The sequence below is a fragment of the Silurus meridionalis genome, chromosome 10 (genome assembly GCF_014805685.1).
Source record: "Silurus meridionalis isolate SWU-2019-XX chromosome 10, ASM1480568v1, whole genome shotgun sequence".
Taxonomy (NCBI): domain Eukaryota; kingdom Metazoa; phylum Chordata; class Actinopteri; order Siluriformes; family Siluridae; genus Silurus; species Silurus meridionalis.
In genome coordinates, this window is record NC_060893.1 from 882,587 (window position 1) to 902,931 (window position 20,345).

A 20,345-nucleotide genomic window follows, 5' to 3' on the forward strand; every position below is an offset into this window, starting at 1 on the left:
ATGTTGGCAATATGGTGTCTATCTATAAAAATAAAAAAAAAGGTTTTTTCGTGATATAACGTGGATGCATTATAGTATGACGTGTCCAGCGGCGTCTATGACGTATATAATTATAGCATTCCATTCTGGCATTCCATTTATGTGCATCACAGACAGGAATCTCATACAGTGAGAATGAATTTTAGCCAAGAAACCCAATGAACACAATTCAACACGTCTGCTTTTACCGTAGCCACGACTGCGGCGTACATCGTCTCTAGCAGAAATCCTAAACATGTATCATTAAAGGTTCTGTATATAAGCATTCTGGATCTTCTGACCGCTTGTCCATCATTGTACAAGCTTTAGAACATGTCAAACATGCATCCAAAGGTAAGGTTTTAAAAAATTGGCATAAATGCATGCGGATTTTACAGCAGCATTTGAAAGAAACAGCTACCACCGTCCTCCAGTCTCGGCTTTTTGAGGTCTGCCGAAAATGGAATTGAGCATGGGGGTGCATTCAACCCTCCATTTCTTTTATCTATTTTCTGCTTGTCCTTAGTTCAATAAATAATCATTATAATATTCAGAGCAGGCTTGTGTCAAGCTCTTCAGCCATTTCTCTGACATGTGGCCTGGCTTCCATTTATAGGCAGAGTCTCTACAACTCAAAGAAGGCTGTAATCCTGTCTGTCCTTGAGGCCATGTGCATGAATTTAAATTTCCCCTGCAAAAAAAAAAGAAAAAAACCCTCGACCAGGCACAGAATGAGTGATCTGTGTGTTGGTGCTTAATACGAGTGTCACCCGGCGTCCCCTCGGTGTGCCTGAGAAATAAGGGGACGAGATTCGATTGGCTTCAGATTAGATGGGTTCCGTGCTGAGATTGGCTGGAAACATCTTTTATAGCGGCTCCTGGCATCGACGGCCTATTGTCTCTGCGAGAAGGTGACGGCCTGTGAGTCACGATAAATTGCGGTCTTGGGGAGAAAGGAAATAGCTGTGTGGTGGGCATTGTTTGAGTCTGGCGGGGAGAGAAATGTCTGGCAGCTTCAAGGCTTGGAGGTGAAGGTAATGGAAGCTCACACAGGGAACGCATTAGTCAGTCAGAGAGAGAGAGAGAGAGAGAGAAAAAAAGAGAGAGTGAGAGAGAGACAGCGTATCTGCAAAAAGGCAGCCTGGGTAAACATGTCAATAAAATGCAATGTCAGGGTGAATATGAAAAATGATAATCTGAGTGTCTTTGAAGAGAAAACCACAAGGAAATTGTCTTAGGTTCTTCAGAATGTCCCCATTAGGAAGCACGTATGGATAGATGTCTTTAAACAGCCATCCGTTCGAGATATTGATAGAGATGATATCTGGATATGAACCCTTATGGCAATACAATTTCTAGACTTTTTTTTAGACGATTTTTTTTTTAGGCTTGACTTTCAAAAAAAGAAGATAAATCCTGACATGACTCATCCAGAGTTTTTAAAACCCACCAGAAATCCCTGTCCTTTACTACTCTCACAAATTGAGTCAGGTCTAATTAAAAAGATTATTATTTTTTTATCAATACTCTCTTTTTTTAATTAATGAACAAGTCAGTTTGGCATTCTGAACCCTACAGTGAGCATTAGGAAAAAGGTTTTATAGCTGGTATACTCCTATATCTCACATTTTTAGTGCCCTGCTCTTGACATACATTATGCAATTCATCTGCTAATTAAGAACCCCTCCCCCCCCTCCCCGAGCATTACGGGGTACTTCAGGAAAGAGTTTTTTAATCAGCACTGCAGTACAGTGACTCAGCATTCAACGCTACAGAGACCAATAAAACTACTGTAGATGCTGTATATCCGTGTCACACTGTGGCCCACATACAGTAGATCAACATTCCACATAGCCAGTGTCAATGGTCCAAGTTCATGAAATCGAAAGACACGTCCGCTAAACTTACAGTATTGTCCATTGGGGCAAAATTTGTTTTTGGACACCATCATACTCCCTGAGCAAAAAAAACAAGATCCATAAAGATAAAGGTGTGTTCATGTCGGAGTGGAAGAACTCCTGAACTGAGCCCTGACCTCAACCCTGCTGAACACCTTTGGAAGAAACTGAAACACCAACTGAACACAGCCTGATCTCACTAACCCTCTTAAAGTTGAGCAATCACCTGGATAATGATACAGACGAATGGTCCCTCTCTTTTTAGTCTGGAGGATGCATCGTCCATGGTTCTGAGCACAGAGCAGTTTTCTACTTTGTCTCTGTCCATTTTAACTGAGCTTTGGCCCAGAGAAGATGGCGGTGTTTCTGGATCATGTTCACGTGTGGCTTCTTCTTCGCATAATAGAGCTTTTTTCCTGTATTTTGGATGCCATGATTTATGTGTTTCTGAGCCCACGCACTGATTTTCCTTCATGACACCTTATGCCCCGAGGATCACGTAAGATCACATCCGATGTTGATTTTCTCCCTTGTCCCTTCAGCACAGAGATGTCTCCAGATTCTTTGAATCTTCTATGATATTATATACTGAATATGGTGAGATATTATAAGTTGTTGCAATTAGAGTGAAAGTGTGGTTTATTATTTACATTTATGGCATTTGGCAGACGCTCTTATCCAGAATGACTTACATTTATCTCATTAATAAAATTGAGCAGTTAAGGGCCTTGCTCAAGGATCAAGCAGCAGGAGGCTAGTGGTGCTGGGATTTGAACTGTGACCTTCTGATCAAAAGTTCAACATCATATCCACTGAGGTTCCATTTCCCATTTATCAAGCACATACAGACATTATGTTCAGGTCTCCACAAACAGCTACATGGTATAGTTACAGTTAATGGCATGAACATGAGGTTTATGGATGTGGTGAAGGAACACATGCAGGTAGTTGGTTTGAAAGAGGCAGATGTAGAGGACAGGGGGGTATGGAGACGGATGATCCGCTGTGGCGCCCCCTAATGGGAGCAGCCGAAAGAAGAAGAATATTCTGCCTCACGTTTTGGATTTGTCTGCATATCTTGTGTTACATTTGATTTGCCGTTTGATTTCTATATATGAATCACTTGGCTGCTTTTGTATTACTCTGTTTATGGGTTTATTCGATTTCTTTGTGCCTGATTAATTACATTTAAATTCGATTTGAGATGATTTAAACTTATCTGCAAAAGGCAAGCGCCTGCAACAACCAAGCAAGAGCACAACTAAAGCAACTCATCAGTCAATTCGAATCTGAGAGCAAACGATTAAACGGTGAAATCACGAGCGGTCTTGCTTATTCTTCATTAAAAAATAGCGCCGTTTTATTTACATTGTTATCTCAAAAAAGTATTTTTGCATCTGTAGTAATTAGTAATTTTCTGAAAAAAGAAAATGAACAGCAGTATCACAGTGCAGGAGAAAAAAAAAAAGCTACATTGATCATATTGGCATGGCGATTTGGACCGAGTGCTTTGGTTATGGAATCTCTCTGGCTGTCTTCCTCTAGTTAGTGCTCAGTGTAGCTGAGAGAGCTGTTGATTTGACTGGGCAATTAAATTCAGTCAATGTAGGAGAGTGAAAGCTGGGGCATATTTTCCTGTAGGAGGAATTATTTAATAGTTGTAAATCTTTCCTGCTAAATCAAAGGCTTATGACTGTAAATACACCATGAGGATAAAATATTTGGACATTTGTCCACTTCAGAAATACATACAGATTTAACAAAAAAATATTTTTGGGAAATATGTCAAATGTTTATAAGATTATGTAATTTGAATTTGGTGGCTGCAAAATGTCCAAAAAAAATTTGGGACTTTGCCATATGTCCCACTGTGTAGCATCACGTCATCCTTCATCAAAGTATATATATATATATATATATATATAAACTGTATGTCTGGTATCTGAGGAGACCAGTTGTTTGAGTTTTGGAACAGATTTTCAGTCATATTTGTTGTATTTTTCATTTCATTATGCACCACATGTTTTTAATTGTTGACTTGCTGAAATCTGCACAGCCTTCTCCACACAAACTGTCATCTGGATAGTAGCGTATGCTGCTTAAAAACCTGTCTATACCTTTTAGCATTGATGATGCTTTTGAAAATATGCAATTCCATAGGCACTAATGAACCCCCATACCATCAGAGATGCAGGCATCCATGGTTCTGACCACAAAAAAGTTCTCCACTTTGTCTCTGTCCATTTTAATTGAGTTTTGCCCCAAATAGGATGTTGGTGCTTTTGGGTCATATTCACATGTGGCTTCTTTTTTCCGTAATAAAGCTTTGACCTGCATGCGTGATGACATGGTGAACTGTGTTCACAGACATTGTTCTGGAGTGGTTTTTCAAGTCTATACCTTTTTTATTAATGAACCAGGCCTGTTTTTCATGCAGTGCCACATGAAATCTGTACTGCTACACAAACTGCTGATACTCTAAAATATATCCAAGTTACATTTCTAGAGTAGGAGAAGATACTTGCTGAAATGTGAGGGGTGCATTTACTTTTGTGAAATACTGTTAATGCACAGCCTTACTGTTCCTGTTAAAATTTTGCAAACACCGAGTGTATTGATGTTTATCTTTATCAGTAATGTTGTCTGTATAACTGCTGGTCCTGCTGCTTTCAGGTTGTCCTGCAACTCTTTTCATGTGACTGCTGTCTTCTCTCTTCTCTTCTTTATCCTGTACGGTGCTCATCTGCTTTATCTCACATTGCTCTGATAAAATATTATTTGCGGTTCTGTGAATGTTCTTCCTCGCGTAGAAACCAATCAACCGTACTGGAACTCATGTTTAGGATCGTATTGTGTTGTTCATGATGTTGTTCCAGAGATCTTTGGGAAACTCTTTTAACTTCATATTGATTGCTATTATTGCATAAAATGAAATTTGATGGATTTTATTAGATTTTTTTGGCATTAACAATAAATACTATACTTTTTAAAATCTATAATTATACTTCCACTTCAGTGTTACTGTATTACTCAATATTAAAGGATAATGTGATGGATGTAAGGCTGGAGATTTAGGAGTTTGTGTGTGTGTGTGTGTGTGTGTGTGTGTGTGTGTGTGTGTGTGTGTGTGTGTGTTGAACTGAGCACTGAATGTTACAGCTGTCATGGGCACAAATGCATTAAGGGCAAGATTTTAAGAGCTTTCGTGCTAAATGATCCAGCACCTACACAAAACCATCAGTTAGGAGAGAGACTTTCCTGTGCATATACAGTATCTCACACACACACACACACACACACACACACACACACACACACAGAGCACAGGGACTTGTCGCCGTATATGAGTGAAACCCGTGAGGACGCATATAAACGACAGTAGGACTTTACACTCACATGCACATGCACCAGATGATCATCTGGGAAACCATGTTTGTGCATCCAGGACGAGAACATCACTATGGAAGATTGGTAACCTCAATCAGGACAAACATCTGCTGGTTTATCCGAGCGCTCCTGACGACGCGCCGTACTTCTCCGGGTTTCCTGAGATGTTCCCTGAGTAGACACTTGAGGGCTTATAGTGCACGAGTTATAGATACGGCCTTTTTATTTATTTATTATTTTAAACAAGAACATCTTTGAGTCCAACAGTGCCACCAGGTTCTCGTCAGGAGAACTGCACCAGGATTGTAGGAAAGCTTTTATAGAGGGTTTAGAATTCTTGCAAATGACATTGCATATTAAATAATTGAAAAGAAGAAAAAATAAATCAATAATCAGTCATGTTTAAAAGGGGTTGCATTTATTTATTTTTTATTAATTTTAATTTATTTATGGGGAAAATAAGATGTGATGTGATGGTGATGATAATAATAATGATAATGATAATAATTATAATAATAATAATAATAATAAGGACTTGTGTGGAGTCTGGATGTCTGCCAGCTGAGATAAATGAATTCCTGGTTCGTGGGAATCAATCTCTCTCTCTCTCTCTCTCTCTCTCTCTCTCTCTCTCTCTCCTTCCATCCACGCCTCATTTTGTAAGCTCTCAGCAGCAGCAGCAGCAGGCAATCGCGAATGCAAGCTTTTCTCTAACGCGTCTCCCTCTAGCCCGCGTCCGGAGCCTGGAACCGAGCCGGAACCGAGCCGCACCGCAGCCGAGACGATGCCCGTCAATACGATTCGCTCTCCATAACAGCGTCGGCACGGTGTTTGCGCGCGGGGTTTTATATCATATATTATTCTATTTGATTTCTATTGATTTGGTTCTTCTCGTGTGGACTGGTGGGCTCTCGCTGCGTGTCCGGGGATGGAGATGAGATAGTGCGCTGGGCGCGTTCACGGTGCGGGGAGTTGCCTCTGCGTGCGAGTGTGAAACCCTTGAGGATGCTTACGAACGGCGGTAGGTGAGTACACGCACGCATACACACACACACACACACACACACACACACACAGACGCGCGCTCTTTCGTGCAAACGGAATAACGACACGCGAATGGTGTCTCGTTCTTTATTTCTTTGATCTGTTTTGCACGTCGTTATTTTTTTACTCCCGACATCACTGATGCTGCTGCTGATAACGCGGCCGAGGGCGATTCGGCTTTCAAGGGTGTTTAAATGTCAGTAGTGTTGAACAAACGTTATTATCCATGATACCAGAAGCATCACTGGTCACTTTACCTTTATACCTGGTAAGTCGGATAGTCTTTCCGTTCTTCAGTTTGAAGGGGTTTGAGTGAGGAACCAGAATAACGCGCGAGGCTGTAAGTTTTCTAGCTCGTCCGTCATGCGCCATCGGATGGATAGGACCTCTAAGCGACTGCAGTTCAATCTTCATCAACCAAACACTCCAACCAAAAAACTAACAAACAATCCAAACATATATTATAAAATAAACCCTATACCCAGTCCAGGTACAAATAATAATAATACATAATAATAAAATGTTTTATTTGCAATCTCAGGCCATTGTCATGACTCTTTTTAACGTCACTCAAGAAGTAGCTATACATGATGTTGAATGGCTCTGCTGGAGACCTTCCATCTGTTGTAGTTCCTGGATACAGTTTACTAAAATGGGTAACATGCCAACTTTGTTCTAGTACCATGGATAGTTCCGTTTTGGTTGAATTTGGTGACTGATGGAAAGAGCATGGCATCAGAGCAATAATCTGCTTCTGTCTTTCCATGATATGGTTAGCTAGGGTTGCGGTTAAGACTCTGGTGAGTTTTAAACCTCAGTATTGCTAAGCTGCCACTCTGGGGCCCGTGGTCAAGGCCCTTAGCCAGTTATGCTCCATTGGGACTTATGTCATGGTAATATAAATACTTTTTAAAAATCATACAAAGTTGAATTATTTCTCTCTCTTTCTCTCTATCCATCTGGATCTTGATACCCGATTCTCATTTATGCAAGACACATCCTGCATTTCAGTCACAAGTCACCTTCCTACAGATGTCAGCATTTGAAGTCAAAGTTGTCGTAAATTTTTCAATGCAACACTGTGTGCCTCTGGCTTCCATTTTCAATGATCCAACATGCATTATAATAACAGAGCAATAACCAGACCTTAACAACGATACCGTTTGTGCAATTCATTCTCGCACTTGGAACGGTGTATTATGAGCGTGCATCAGAACGTAAGGGAATTATCCATGGCGGATTAAACAGTAGCTCTCCAGCGTGGACTTCCGTCGATTTTCTAAGCATTGGCAGTAAATTTTCCATTCGCCCCAGTTGCATTTCAAAAAAGCGTGCGGGAAACTAGATCGCTGTGGTGCGCACACATTTTTGGCACAATTACAGATTGATATTTGAAGAGTTGTATTTAAAAGCCTAATTGCTTTGTTATTTATTTATAGGTGGATTTAAATGACATCAAATTTCAGTCTGGATTGAATGGAAACATACAAACGTTCTATTTTTCCCATATTCTATGCATCCTGTAGATTTGCTACATTTCCACGATCAGTCAGTATGACAGATATTTACATTTACATTTACATTTGTGGCATTTAGCAGACGCCCTTATCCAGAGCGACATATTTGCTACTGCTTCTTCTATTTATCGATAAAAGCTCAAAAATGCTTCAATTCAAATCAATTGCAGTCGCTTAACTGTATTTTTTTATACAAGGAAAAAAAAACTCTTAGTATTCATTGTAGTGATTTTTTTTCCCCCTTAAAGTGCAGGTCATTTTTCCCTCCATTGTGCTAAATGGTAGGCTAATGACTGTAGACCCCTTTAGCAATAAAAATTCATACTGTACCGAGCTTTGATGCATGAGCACTGGATTGTAAAAAGGATAGACAAATTACACATACAGATGACAAATGCTGCACTTTGGTCCTCAGGCTCCATTTTTATACTAATATGGCTATTTCTAAGAAAAACCAGGCCTGAACGGCCAATCAGAAGAGATTCAGGAGAAATAGTGATTCTCACTTGGGAGAAATAGAAAAGTTTGGATTCAAAATGGGACTCATAGCCCATTGTTTAATTGGTTAGGAAGTGCGTTGTTGCTTTGCAGTAACCAGTAATCATATTTCAGAACACTGTAACAATGAACCTCAACAATGATGGAACTGTAATGGATGGACATTTGGTGTTGCCGTTTTGAATTTGGTTTCTCTCAAGATTTCTTCCTCATACCATCTCAGGGCATTGCCAAAGTCACCACTGACTCACTCATTATTAAAAAACGTATAAGGAACAAACTTATGGGCGATAAAATTACACATTCCAACTTCATAAACTCGTTATCTCAGTACAGCTGTTGTTTAAGTTGCCTTGTTTCGACAACGATTGTCGTTGTAAGTCATCAACAAAAAAAAGAGGTTACACTCCATACATTTTTAAGCTTGCGTTAACGGTCGAACCTTTTCTGCCAAGTCGCGATGGAGCCGAACGATGGACACGTTGTATAGAAGCTGAACATATGCGACGGTGGGCACTTATGGAGGACAGCGTCATCGGCGCGACTCGCAAGCAAAAACCAGTTCATGACGTTGCTTTGGCACTGCATTGAAATGGATAGGGCTGGAGCTTACAGCAGATATGGCTGCAGAGTCACTAGCGTACATACGTAGCGCAACAAATTGTCCTCGGTCTACATGTCTCCTGTGCGGTCGTGATTGTCGTAATGACTGCAAAAGTGGATAAAAGGAGGTATGTAGAGTCACACCAGTGCAGTGATGGCACATTTTTTCCTGAAAATGTGAGTGGAGTAATGGAGTAATCCCTGATTTGGTTTCGTCAACATTAAAATGCAATAAGAGCTTGATTATAACATTTAAGTGGCCACTTCGTCACAGCATTTTTTTTTTAGTTGACCTACAGCCATAGCCAAATACCAGTCTATACCAAGAATGCCATGGGGCAAATACCAAACCAGTTGGCTGAACTGACTGATTGCAGTAAAAAAAAAAAAAAGGCAATAGAAGACATATATGGATCAGAACACCTAACCTTTTTTTGGAGGAGCCATTTTGATAGATGACTGAGCAGGTATAAAGTTATAAAGGCAAAAATCCAGGGATTTTCAAGACTGGAAACTTAATGGGAATTACTGGGAATTTACAAAATTGCAGGTCAGCCTATAACAGGGAACTTAAATGTAGTATAATGTATAATCTTGGTTAAAACAGGCATATTTATTGCTGTTTCAGTAGAATTTTAACCCTGCACGTTCATCAATCACATGCCCACAGCGCACTTGCTGAACTGCAGGGCTCAAAAAAATGTCCACCTTGACGGGTATTCAGGTAAATTACATAAATGTTACATACATTTATGTTTAAAACGGTGTTTATGTGATCTGCAATTGTTCGCACGAAACAAAATGTTTATATTTCTACATGATACTGTACATTTTCTGAAATTTCTTTTTAATTCCCAAAAATTCCTAGGAAGTTTCCTACTTGAAATATTTTCCAAATTCCACAGATGACGTTCCAAAAGAAAGTTTCCGGAAAGTTTGCAACCCTGGTCAGAAATCTTTGAATGGCTGCACAGTGTTCACGTATATATTCTCGAGCAAAGATACTGACGGAATCAGTTCCAGTGATCAAAACAGGAATCTCTGTCCACTCGAGTGACTGCCAGCCATAATGCAGTAACATGTTTCAAAGGTTGTTGTGCTTCTACTTGTACTGCAACATTTTTTAGGAGCCATTTTATATGTCACACATACTAGTGTGGCCTGACAACTCCACGGAAGGTATTTTTAAACCACCAAGAGGGCGCAAAGATGCCAGCAAAGTGGGTGGACGCATGGCTTGTGTCTCAGAGAGCTGTGTACCTACTGGGCTTATCCAATCAGGCAGTAGATATGCTGTCTTACAGGAAACCTATACCTAATAATTGTGAAAGTCCCAAGAAAGCGGTTCAAAGCGGATCTGTTCGCAATTGAAGAAAAACACTGCCCAGTGTGATTTTATGGCCGTAATGTGTTGACACACATCGGCCAACACAATGGCATGCATTTACAATAATGGCTTTTGGCAGACACTTCCGATTCAGAACAACTTAAGTGCTTTAAAGTCTCTATCAATAATCACATCCTTATAGTGGTTATGTAGGTTGGGGACTAGGAATACTATCAGTTTAAAACCATGGGCAAGGATTAAACTCATTTAAAGACTTCATGAAGAGGGAGCACTTTAGTCATCATTCGTCATCAAGACAGCCAGTGCTAGTGGAAGTTCGTTCCATCACTTAGATTTCAGAACAAAAGAGTCTTTACACGTGTATCCCCTGCGCCTTGGGAGATTTTTTATGCCGTTTGGCAGACGTTCTATTCAAGTCTATTTCTATAGATCGTTTCACAGTTGACATTATTTTAAAGCAGCTTTATAGAATGTACGAAATATAGAACAGAATTCACGCATATTTAAATATGTTTGTGTATTTAAGCCTGGGGTGCCTGGAGCAAGGAAAACCTTGGAGGAAGAAACCTTGAGAGGGACCGGACTCCAAAAGCGAACCCATCCTCATTATGCATATTTATAAGTCATTAAAACATTACAAACACAGTAGATTAAGAAATATCACCTGGAGTGCGTGGTTAGAAATAATGTCCTACAGTCTTAAACAGTCAGTTAAAGGTGCTCCGGAGCAACTCATAAATTAGTTCAACATCTGAGATTGTTATTGATTCAACAACAATTCCTCCATGGCAGAGCCTTTAAATGTTCAATGATGGAGAAACATAATGTTTTTGAAATACAACTGTGCAGCTGTGGGGTTAAGGGCCTTGCTCAGGGGCCCAATAGTGGCAACTTGGTGCGGCTGTGATTTAAATTTTTACAACGTAAATGTTCTTTATTTTTTCAATTTTTATTTGTATAGCGCTTTTAACAATGGACGTTGTCTCAATGCAACTTCACAGAGATAAAAAGGTTATAACGTTTTATGAAAAAAAGTTTAGTGTCTATAAGTTTGTTCTTTATAATTGTAAGTTTATCCCTAATGAGTGATCCAGCGGCAAATGAGATGGCACGAAAAGGAAAACTTGAAAGGAACCAGACTTAAAAGGGAACCTCATCCTCATCTGGGTGTCCATTCATTACAGTTCCGTGAATGTTTAGCTCCAATGTTCCAATGTCTTCAGTTTCCAAATGATCAGGAATGAGCCACTATGGAGACAAATAAATGGCAGTTTAGTGATGTGAGGTAAGAATGGCGGTTGATTGTCCATGGTTACCCCATGCTTGAGTTCAGTGATCTGAGAATCTTTCAGGCATCTTGACATGAAAATGTATCTCCAAGGATATTTAGCAGCTCGGTTGTGGCGAGATTAAGTTTCGTCCTCGACAAGATGACTGTCAGACATCCGGATACATGCATAAACAAGGGCGTTTGAGATAAGAGAAGGAGAGGGGGTGTTGACAGTCATCAGACCTCACTAAGAGAGCAGGTGTACAGAAAGAACAAAACACAACCAAGCACCAAGCTTTGGGGACAATAGTGGAGAGTCTGCATGGCTTCGATGTCACCTGATACGACCGTCCCTCCCAGTTGGACGCAAACTATTGCCATTCATTGTTGCATATTGACTGTCAAACACTCATGAAAGTTCAAGAAAGATGGAATGACAGTTTGATGACAGCCTACTTACTATTGCAACGTTACGAAAGATTCTCAGTTTATGGAAATTATAACATTTTGCACTATTTAGGAATGCTGCATGTTTTTTTTCTGGTGAGGTGCATTATGAGGACATATTGCCAACTACACTGACAGTTTCATGCCTAGCCTTTACCTGTTCCAAAGAAACTACACTTGTGGTCTGAAAGAAAAGGCAGTAGAGTGGGAGGTCAATGGGCAAATGAAAAGCAAAATGTGTCAAGTAGAGTTTACATTACAGTAAAAAAGTTATCCATTATTTGTCAAAAAGTTCCCACATTGCTAGACACTTAATTTGTACTTTCAAATAGCCCATATTTATAGTTATAAAATTATTTTAAAAATTATAGCGTATATTTTATGTATTTACCTCCTGGTGAATAACACAAATCCATTCCATACTCAATTCGTTAATGTGCACAGCTCCTCCAAAGGCGCTAAGATGCTTTATGCATATTACCGAATATGAACCATGAACATCTGGTTTAAATGGCTTATATTTTTTTTACCTGTCATGAAGTGACAACGTAGCTATTAGTGGAAAAAAAAACGTCAGTCCTCTACTTAGTCAGAGAACCGTAACCCTGTGATACCTTCCATTATGTGGGTGTGCAGTCAGTATCGCTCACACCACTTCGAAGTGAATAAATAACCCCATGCAAATAGCAACAGAATTAAAAATGTTTGAACAAAAAGAGTGAAATAACAGAAAAAGTCTAAATAACATAATAATTATTCATTCTTTATCCTGGTCACACCAGATACAGAGCCGTTGGCAAAATTTGGGGCAAAGCTGGAGAATTTAGCATGGGTCTGACTCCGAACTATTGAAGAACTCCATCACACACATCCACCTTTTTTTACAGCTCGAGGCAATCTAGCATAGCAGGTCTTTTCATGTTTCGACATTTCGGAAATTTTAGAAGATAAAGGAAGGAAACCAAAGTGAAATTGGGATCATGTACAGTAAAACTCAGTAAGCTTAGCCAGTGCTCAAATTGAGGGGGGCTAAGAGGACCGGGACCGCCCCTGCAGGATTATTTTAGTAAAATGAATTACACAACAACTGGGGACCCCCATAAGATTTGACTCATTTCGAGCACTGAGCTTAGCCCAGGGTTGAAACCAGAACACAGGAAGTGTAAAGCAGCAATGCTAGCTGTTGCTACATGCTTAAGAGTCAACATAGTATCAGTTTAGGTGTTGGCGTTCTGTTGAAATGATGTAAATATTATTGATTAAGTCAACGCCCATTTTTGTATGCCCACTTTATATTGTAGATTTTTTTTCAAAACAATAGAACAGATACAACCCTGTTATACGATAATTTACATTTACATTTATAGCCTTTCTCCAGAGCGACTTACAACTGAGCAGTTGAGGTTAAGGGCCTTGTTCAAGGGCCCATCAATGGCAGCTTGGCGGTGCGTTCCGATCCAAATGCTAAATCCTAAATGGTGCTTGGTGGCGTTGTAACAGTTAGCACATAGTGATATATTTTTTGTATATAAACTTTGCTGTGGATCCTGCTGGAGACAGTATGGAAAGGATTATCCTTCTCCTGAAGTCATTGTGCATGGTAGTCGAGGCTGTCGAGTTCTATTCAGCATGTACCTTTGTTTATCGTCAACACCATTTTGAAAGTACAGCACAAGCAGGTGCTCAATGTGGCATCTTAAAGCGGTAAGACTCTTGAAGCCACGTTCTGAAAGAACGCTAATTGCAGGGTTTTGTTCTTCAAGGCTGCTATTCTTAAACCAATCGAGGCTGATCTCCTAGAGATCTTCCAAAGTTCCCATACCAACAGTCAAAGCCTGATGCATGATGGTTTGAGAGAAGTGTACTGAGGAGGTGTGTAGTTTTGGAAAGCCTGTGCAAAGATCTTTATCTGTGTGCATTGATTTTCAGTCCAGCCATATTACTCTGTTCTGAAAGGTCAGTCCTACTTGTTCCTTCACTATGAAACCAGAAAAGCTTCCAGTCGTAGCCACGAATAGTCCGAACGGGAACGGGAAAAAAGAGATGGCTAATCTTTAAAAGAAATTTTCTTCCTCAAATCAATCCTGTGGACTTGATATTTTATTTTTGATCGATTTTTTTTACTTGCATGACATTCTGCTTGTTGGATGTTGAGGTCAACACAACCAGGTTTCAAACACTCAATAAAAATAAAAATATGTGACATCAAAACAGAACTTCTTGTATTTTGACTTCAGCAAAAAATAAGATCATGTCAGATTTCATAGAGGCGAATTTACAGGGTAGTGGGAGCTCATTGATTCTGATTGGAAGATTATGGGTTCAAATCCCAGCACCTCAAGCTCCCACTGCTGGGCCCTTGAGCAAGGCCCTTAATGCACAATTGCTCAGCTGTAAAACAGAGATAGCGCCAGACTTTTTATAATCCTCTATGAATGTTGCTTGCCAGACTGTACAAACATGATCCCCATGTCGCACTGTAGGATCTCAGTTGTCATAATGTCAGACTGTACGCCCATCAAAAACTAGCTAGCAGCAAACAATCTGTAGCGTTCATTTTGTTAACGACATGCCTTGATAATAAAAACGTCAAACAAACATTCCTTTTTCCTCCATAACGCAATAAACTTGTCTTCTTGCTGTAGTGTTGACTCGTTTCGACATTTTCCCGAGGTGGTTTGAAGTTGTCACGCTAATCGCGTCATCAGGTTCGAGAACCTATTGGTTCACGGTTCGTCGCTCGTCGTAGAAAAAGTCATGCTGCAGAAAAGAGTCTGAAATCTTTTCTTTGCCAGAATTTCAGCTGAGAAAAAAAAAAGATTGCAGGGGCTATTAATCGGCTGTCGGTGAACACGTCAAACCGGCGATGATATATGTTTTACGATATAGTGGGTTGGTTTATTTATCAGGCTGCAAGTAACTATTCTGTCCTTAAAATTGATGTGTTATAAGTAGGAAAAATGGGCGAGCCTAAGGATTTGGGTGAGTTTGACAACTTGTGACGTCTAGACAACTGGGTCAGATCATCTCCAAAACTGCAGTTATGTGGGATGTTCCTGGTCTGCAGTGGTCCGTATCTATCAAAACTGCTCCAAAAAGGGAACAGTGGGGAACCGGCGACAGGGTTCACCACTGCGAATGTTGGCCCGTGTGCTCTGATCCAACAGATGTGCTCCTGTAATTAAAATTGCTGAAGAAGTTTAAGCTCTTAATGCTCCATGGGTCAGGACTGTTTTGGCGGCAAAAAGGGGACCAACACAATATTAAGCAGGTGCTCATAATGTTATGGCTGATCAGTGTAGATCATAATTGAGGTTCAAATGGAAAATATTCAAGATTTTTCTTCTGCTTTTTTTTTTCTTCTGCTTTTTTTTCTTCTGCTCCTTTAGGAGTCACCACAGGCAGATTTTCAGTCTCCATAAGACTCGTCCTCTACATCTGCCTCTTTCAAACCCACCACCTGCATGTCTCCTCTCACCACATCCATAAACCTTCTTCTTAGCCTTCCTCGTTCCCTCCTGCCTGCCAGCTCCGTGTTTTGCATTCTTCTACTATAAACTCCATGTCTCTTCTTGTGCCTCTCTCACCTTGTCTCCAAAATGTTCAACCTGAGCGGATATTCAGATTTTCCAGATTATTTCTGCCAATCAAACTATTTATATAAGAAAGAATAAGGAGGAAAGGTTCCTAAGAATGTAGTCGAGAGTGATGAGTTTGGGATGGGCTGATGGACCAATCAATGGCTGCCTTGTTGCTGGGAGAATCTCAAGGCAACACTCAGTCATTTTGGCCCAGACTGATTGATGTGCATGCTTAGTAGATCAGAGAGGTAATAAATTACCAAGAGTTGGCCTGGTTTCTCCATCAGCATTAGACCCGCGTGGACTTTGAGTTTTCGAAAAGGAGCTGAGCTAAGCACAGCCTTACTGATACGCATTCTTTGATTGGATTGGTTCATTTATCTGCAGCAGTCACGCTGATTTACGCCGAACCCTAAATATGTTGCCCTGACAAGATCAATGTTTAGTAGGTATTAATGTTTAATTGTAATATGCCCGAATTCATGATCTGGGTGGATTCAGCTAATGAAGACGTGAAGCCGAAGTTACTCTGTGAGTGTGTGTGTATGTGTGTGTGTGTGTGAGAGAGAGAGAGACAGTGCTGTAGGCCGTCGATGGTCTGTGTGTCTTTTTTTTCTTTCCAAGAGCCCCATTTATCTTCCATGCGAGTACTTTTGTAGCCAGTATCAGAAGATGATAACAGCGTATACACACACACACGCGCACACACACACACACACACACACGCACCTACACACACCCAAACACAAGCTATTTGGCCTTTCGTCAACAAGACGCGAACGACATAAAAATCAAAGACGATACTCGGTTCCTCTCTAATGGCTGCTCGCACTTTACTTTCATTTCCGAAAGCTTTATTAGAGGCTTTTTTTTTTGCTTTGTGTTTCTCCGCTTTTAAAGTGTCCCTAATGTGTTTTTTTTTTACGCACGTTTCACACTCGTGCGTGACCTCTTTTTTTGGGCGAAATTTGATTCGGACGACCATTTACTGTACCACAGACCATTAAAATCGCATTGTGGGATTTCTTTCCTCGGCACGTAAAAAAAAAAGGCTGACGCTTGTTTTAATCCACATTTATGTTTGCCTTCAGTATTTTGCAGCCCTGTTGTCAAGTAACAATCGAGTGGCCTTTTGATTTACGCTTCACTGCTCATTTCAAGCGACCCTGAGAGACTGTTATTATTCTTTCATTAGAGCGCTCCGAACTGAGCCGGGGTTCGGCGGGATGAGTCGGTCATAAATTCAAGCTCGAATCCCAACCAGTCAGTGTGCAGTCACTTTCTAAATCTCATGGCTTGCTAGTGGTTCCTGTGGCTACATAGTGCTCTACATAATATATTTGAATTTCCACTTCCAAGGAAACTATTATAAATTGTACATGTGCAGGAAAGATAGATAGACACACAGAGAAAGAAAGAGCGAGAGTGGAGCAATAGAAGGCAGGAAATCTGGCTACTACAGAAGAAAAAAAATCTCAAAAAACAGGCAGGAGCAGAGCCAACGTGAATGATAGAGAGTGATGCGATGACACACTAACACATGTCAGAAGTCCTCGGGAAAACATCCCCAGAACTCTATTGGTGATTACCAGTGAAAATTGAACCATGGGTTGCATGTGTGCATGTGTACACGAGTGTTTATGTGTGTCCATGTGCACGTTCCCCAAAGGCCTCTGGGAGGACGGGAAGAATATTTAAAGATGTCCTATTTACAGATTCTCGAAGGACAAGGGAAAGAAAGGAAGACAGAGTGGGAGAGAGGGAAAAGTGGGAGAACTTTCATGAAAGATGATATTGTAGTTTGTCACCTGAAAGTTGTGACTCAAAGCACTCAAAGCCCATTTGACGGTTTTGATAGATTGCATATGATTGAATACACAAAAATATGATTGTATAGAAACCTCAATTAAAAGGCAGATTAAGCGAATAAAACAGTCGAAGTAAAGCGACTGTGCGTATTGTGTGTATTAGGGATGGTAAGATTCAACGATTCGCATCATGAAAGTTATCCGTGTGATACGTCGATGCGATTTGCGTCTGTAAAAAACGATGTATTTATATTAGATTGTTATTAGATGCGCTCTATTTTTATTTTTATTTTTATTCTTCCAGTCTATTAGACTATTATATTGAAGGTCGAAACTTGCCATTGAACACGGGGTGTGTGAAGCTACTATACATTTATCTTGATGCATAACCAATGATACGATACATTAAACAGAAAAAATTATACAATACATTAAACAGAAAAAATGTGATGTTCTGCAATTCAATATGGGACAGAAAGCTCACTTTTATGTCTTTAGTTCAGATAGAGAGCAAATCAACAATTTACTAAAGTGCCGTCTGACGTCTTTTCACAAACACGCCTTTGTAGTGCAAAAAAAGAAAGATGAAATAAAACAGTCAAGCATGGTGGTGGTAGCGTCATGCTTCGAGGAACTGCTTCTTTTAGCTGGGACTGGGTCTGTAGTCAAGATTGAGGGAATCATGAATAGCTCAAAAACAGCGATTTATTTAGCAGCAGATGGAGGTAAAGAAAAAAGTGCACCTTCCAGGTCGATAACAACCCGAAGCACAAACCCAAGTAAACAAAGGAACGACTTCAGAAGAAGCGGTTTAATGTTTTAGGATGGTCAGGCAGAAATCCTATCAGAAACCAGTGGAAGACTTGAAAAAAGCTGTGCACAGCAGAGCCCTTGACTTTTTTTTTTTTTTTTTTTTTTTTGATAGATCTGGAACATTTCTGTAAGGAAGAGTAAATACAATAAAAATCGGCAACACCCGATGCGCTAGGCTGGTCGACTCTGATCTGGCGCGGATCTCATCTCGGTTCCATTGCTACAGTCCAAGATTTCCGAAAGAGGGTCTCCGAGCATCCCGTGTAAATCCTCAAGGTAGCAGCTATGGTTTCTAAAGTGATGAATGCTGCTGTTTTATCAGCGCTCATCAGCCTGCTAAACACACGTCTCATTCGGTGTAGAAATGCAATTTAGCCGATTCACTGTAGCGAAAACGGCGTCCTGTTCTCTCAGCAAATTAGACGCGGAAGTGTTGTAATATAAATACTGCAAAATGAGTGTTCGACTGTAAGAAAAAATTACAGTGTTCTTTCAATTTTCGGGAGGGGAGCTGTTATGTTTAATTACACGTTAGAACCAAACGGCATAATCAGGAAACGTCTGGCGAACATGCTTGGTTTCGGGGCCCGAGTTAAAAATCCTATATTTTAAATGCTTCCACATTTTTTATATTGTTTTGTTTTACGTAACGTTTCCTGCCATCCCCCTAGCGTTTCATTAGCATGTGTTAGCTTGCACGTCTTCAATCTTCCGACTTTAAAGACATGTTGTGAAGGGAAATGGGGTGAATTGATGAGAAAGCAATTTATAAAAGGAAATGAAATAGTGGCCATCAAGGTCTATTTCTGAGTTAGCGTTTTCCTGCGCTGTAGTCGCTTGTGTGTGGTGATGGTAGATTGGTTAGAGAGAGATCTTATGGAAAAAGCTTTATCATGCAGCCAGGTTTGATTAAAGAAACAGCAAGATCTGAAATTACTTGAGTCTGTTTTATAAAGACGTGCTGCATAACTGTGATCACGAAGGAGAAAAGAAGGATGCTGATCCAGGTTCTTGTTCGGACGAGGGCCACTGTTGGTGTCAATCGAGTCGATCTATAATTTTTTTTTGAAGTCCCTTCATTTTTTATTAAATAAGCAATAAATTATAATTACATTTTCCTATACTGTCATATCAATGACTCACTAGTCATAATGCAGTTACGCCATGACAAGGTTTTCCTTCATATGCGAATGTCTAATTCATTATTTTGCTTCAGTTCATAGTTTGTCCACTCTATGGATAATAAAGTTCGTGGTACTTGATTGCAAGGTTGATATGTGCTTTGTGAACATCCCATTCCACATGTAATCCCTATTTGCTATTATAAAAACTTCCACTCTTCTTAGAAGATGTTCCACCAGATTTTGTGCTTTAAGTGTGATTTCATTCAGCTACAAGAGTGTTAGTAAAGTCAGGTACTGATGTAGGTAAGAAGATGAGGAGGCCTGGGGTGCAATCAGAGTTCACATTCATCCTGAAGGTGTTCAATAGGACTGAGTTAAGAGCTCTACAGCAGGAGATCTTCCACTCCAACCCATGTAAAGCATATCTTCAGGAGCTGGCTTTGGAACAGGTTTGAATGCTAGCGCATTAAAAGAATCGTGGACTATAACTTTGTATTTGGGGAAGAGCCACATATGGGTGAAAAAAATCAAGTGTCCCGGTGCTTTTAGCAGTATAGTTTTACCAAAGCTGGGCCCTTAAGCAAGGCCCCTAACCCTCAATGCTCAATTGTTTGAGTGTGATAACTGTTGCCAGAGTCAAGTAAAAAAAAAAAAAACAAGTAAATAACTCATATTGCAGATACCCCAGGCCATGTTTTTGCCTCATATGCAAATGTCAAATTCATTATTCAGCTTCAGTTGTTAGTTTTGGCTTAATAAGGACTCCGAATTGGACACCGAATAGGTCGTTTGTTTAGCCAAATATCACCACGGCTGCATTTTTCGATGCCCCAAACTAATGAATATAGAAAACACTTCATTTAGAATAAACAATTTACACCCTGCTACACCTAAGATGGAAGACCAGTTCATTTCAGGAATTTACATTTATTTTTTTTGGGATGGAGGAGGAAAACGGAGAACCCAGACGCATCAGAAGTCGGAATGAA

The 20,345-nt window shown here is 40.1% G+C and overlaps 1 protein-coding gene across 4 annotated transcripts in view; it reads left to right on the forward strand.

The window, feature by feature from the left end:
* lingo1a (leucine rich repeat and Ig domain containing 1a) overlaps positions 1-20,345 on the forward strand; it is a 126,392-nt gene that overhangs the window by 81,907 nt on the left and 24,140 nt on the right. The window contains exon 1 of one of the 4 annotated variants that reach the window (XM_046860192.1): positions 5,993-6,328. The exons of 1 other annotated variant lie outside the window; for it this stretch is intronic. The gene's annotated coding sequence lies outside the window, so the exon portion shown is untranslated. Of the gene's footprint in view, positions 1-5,992; positions 6,329-18,366; positions 18,509-20,345 lie in introns of those variants that run through there. 2 more of the 4 variants (XM_046860193.1, XM_046860195.1) reach the window with 2 other exon arrangements.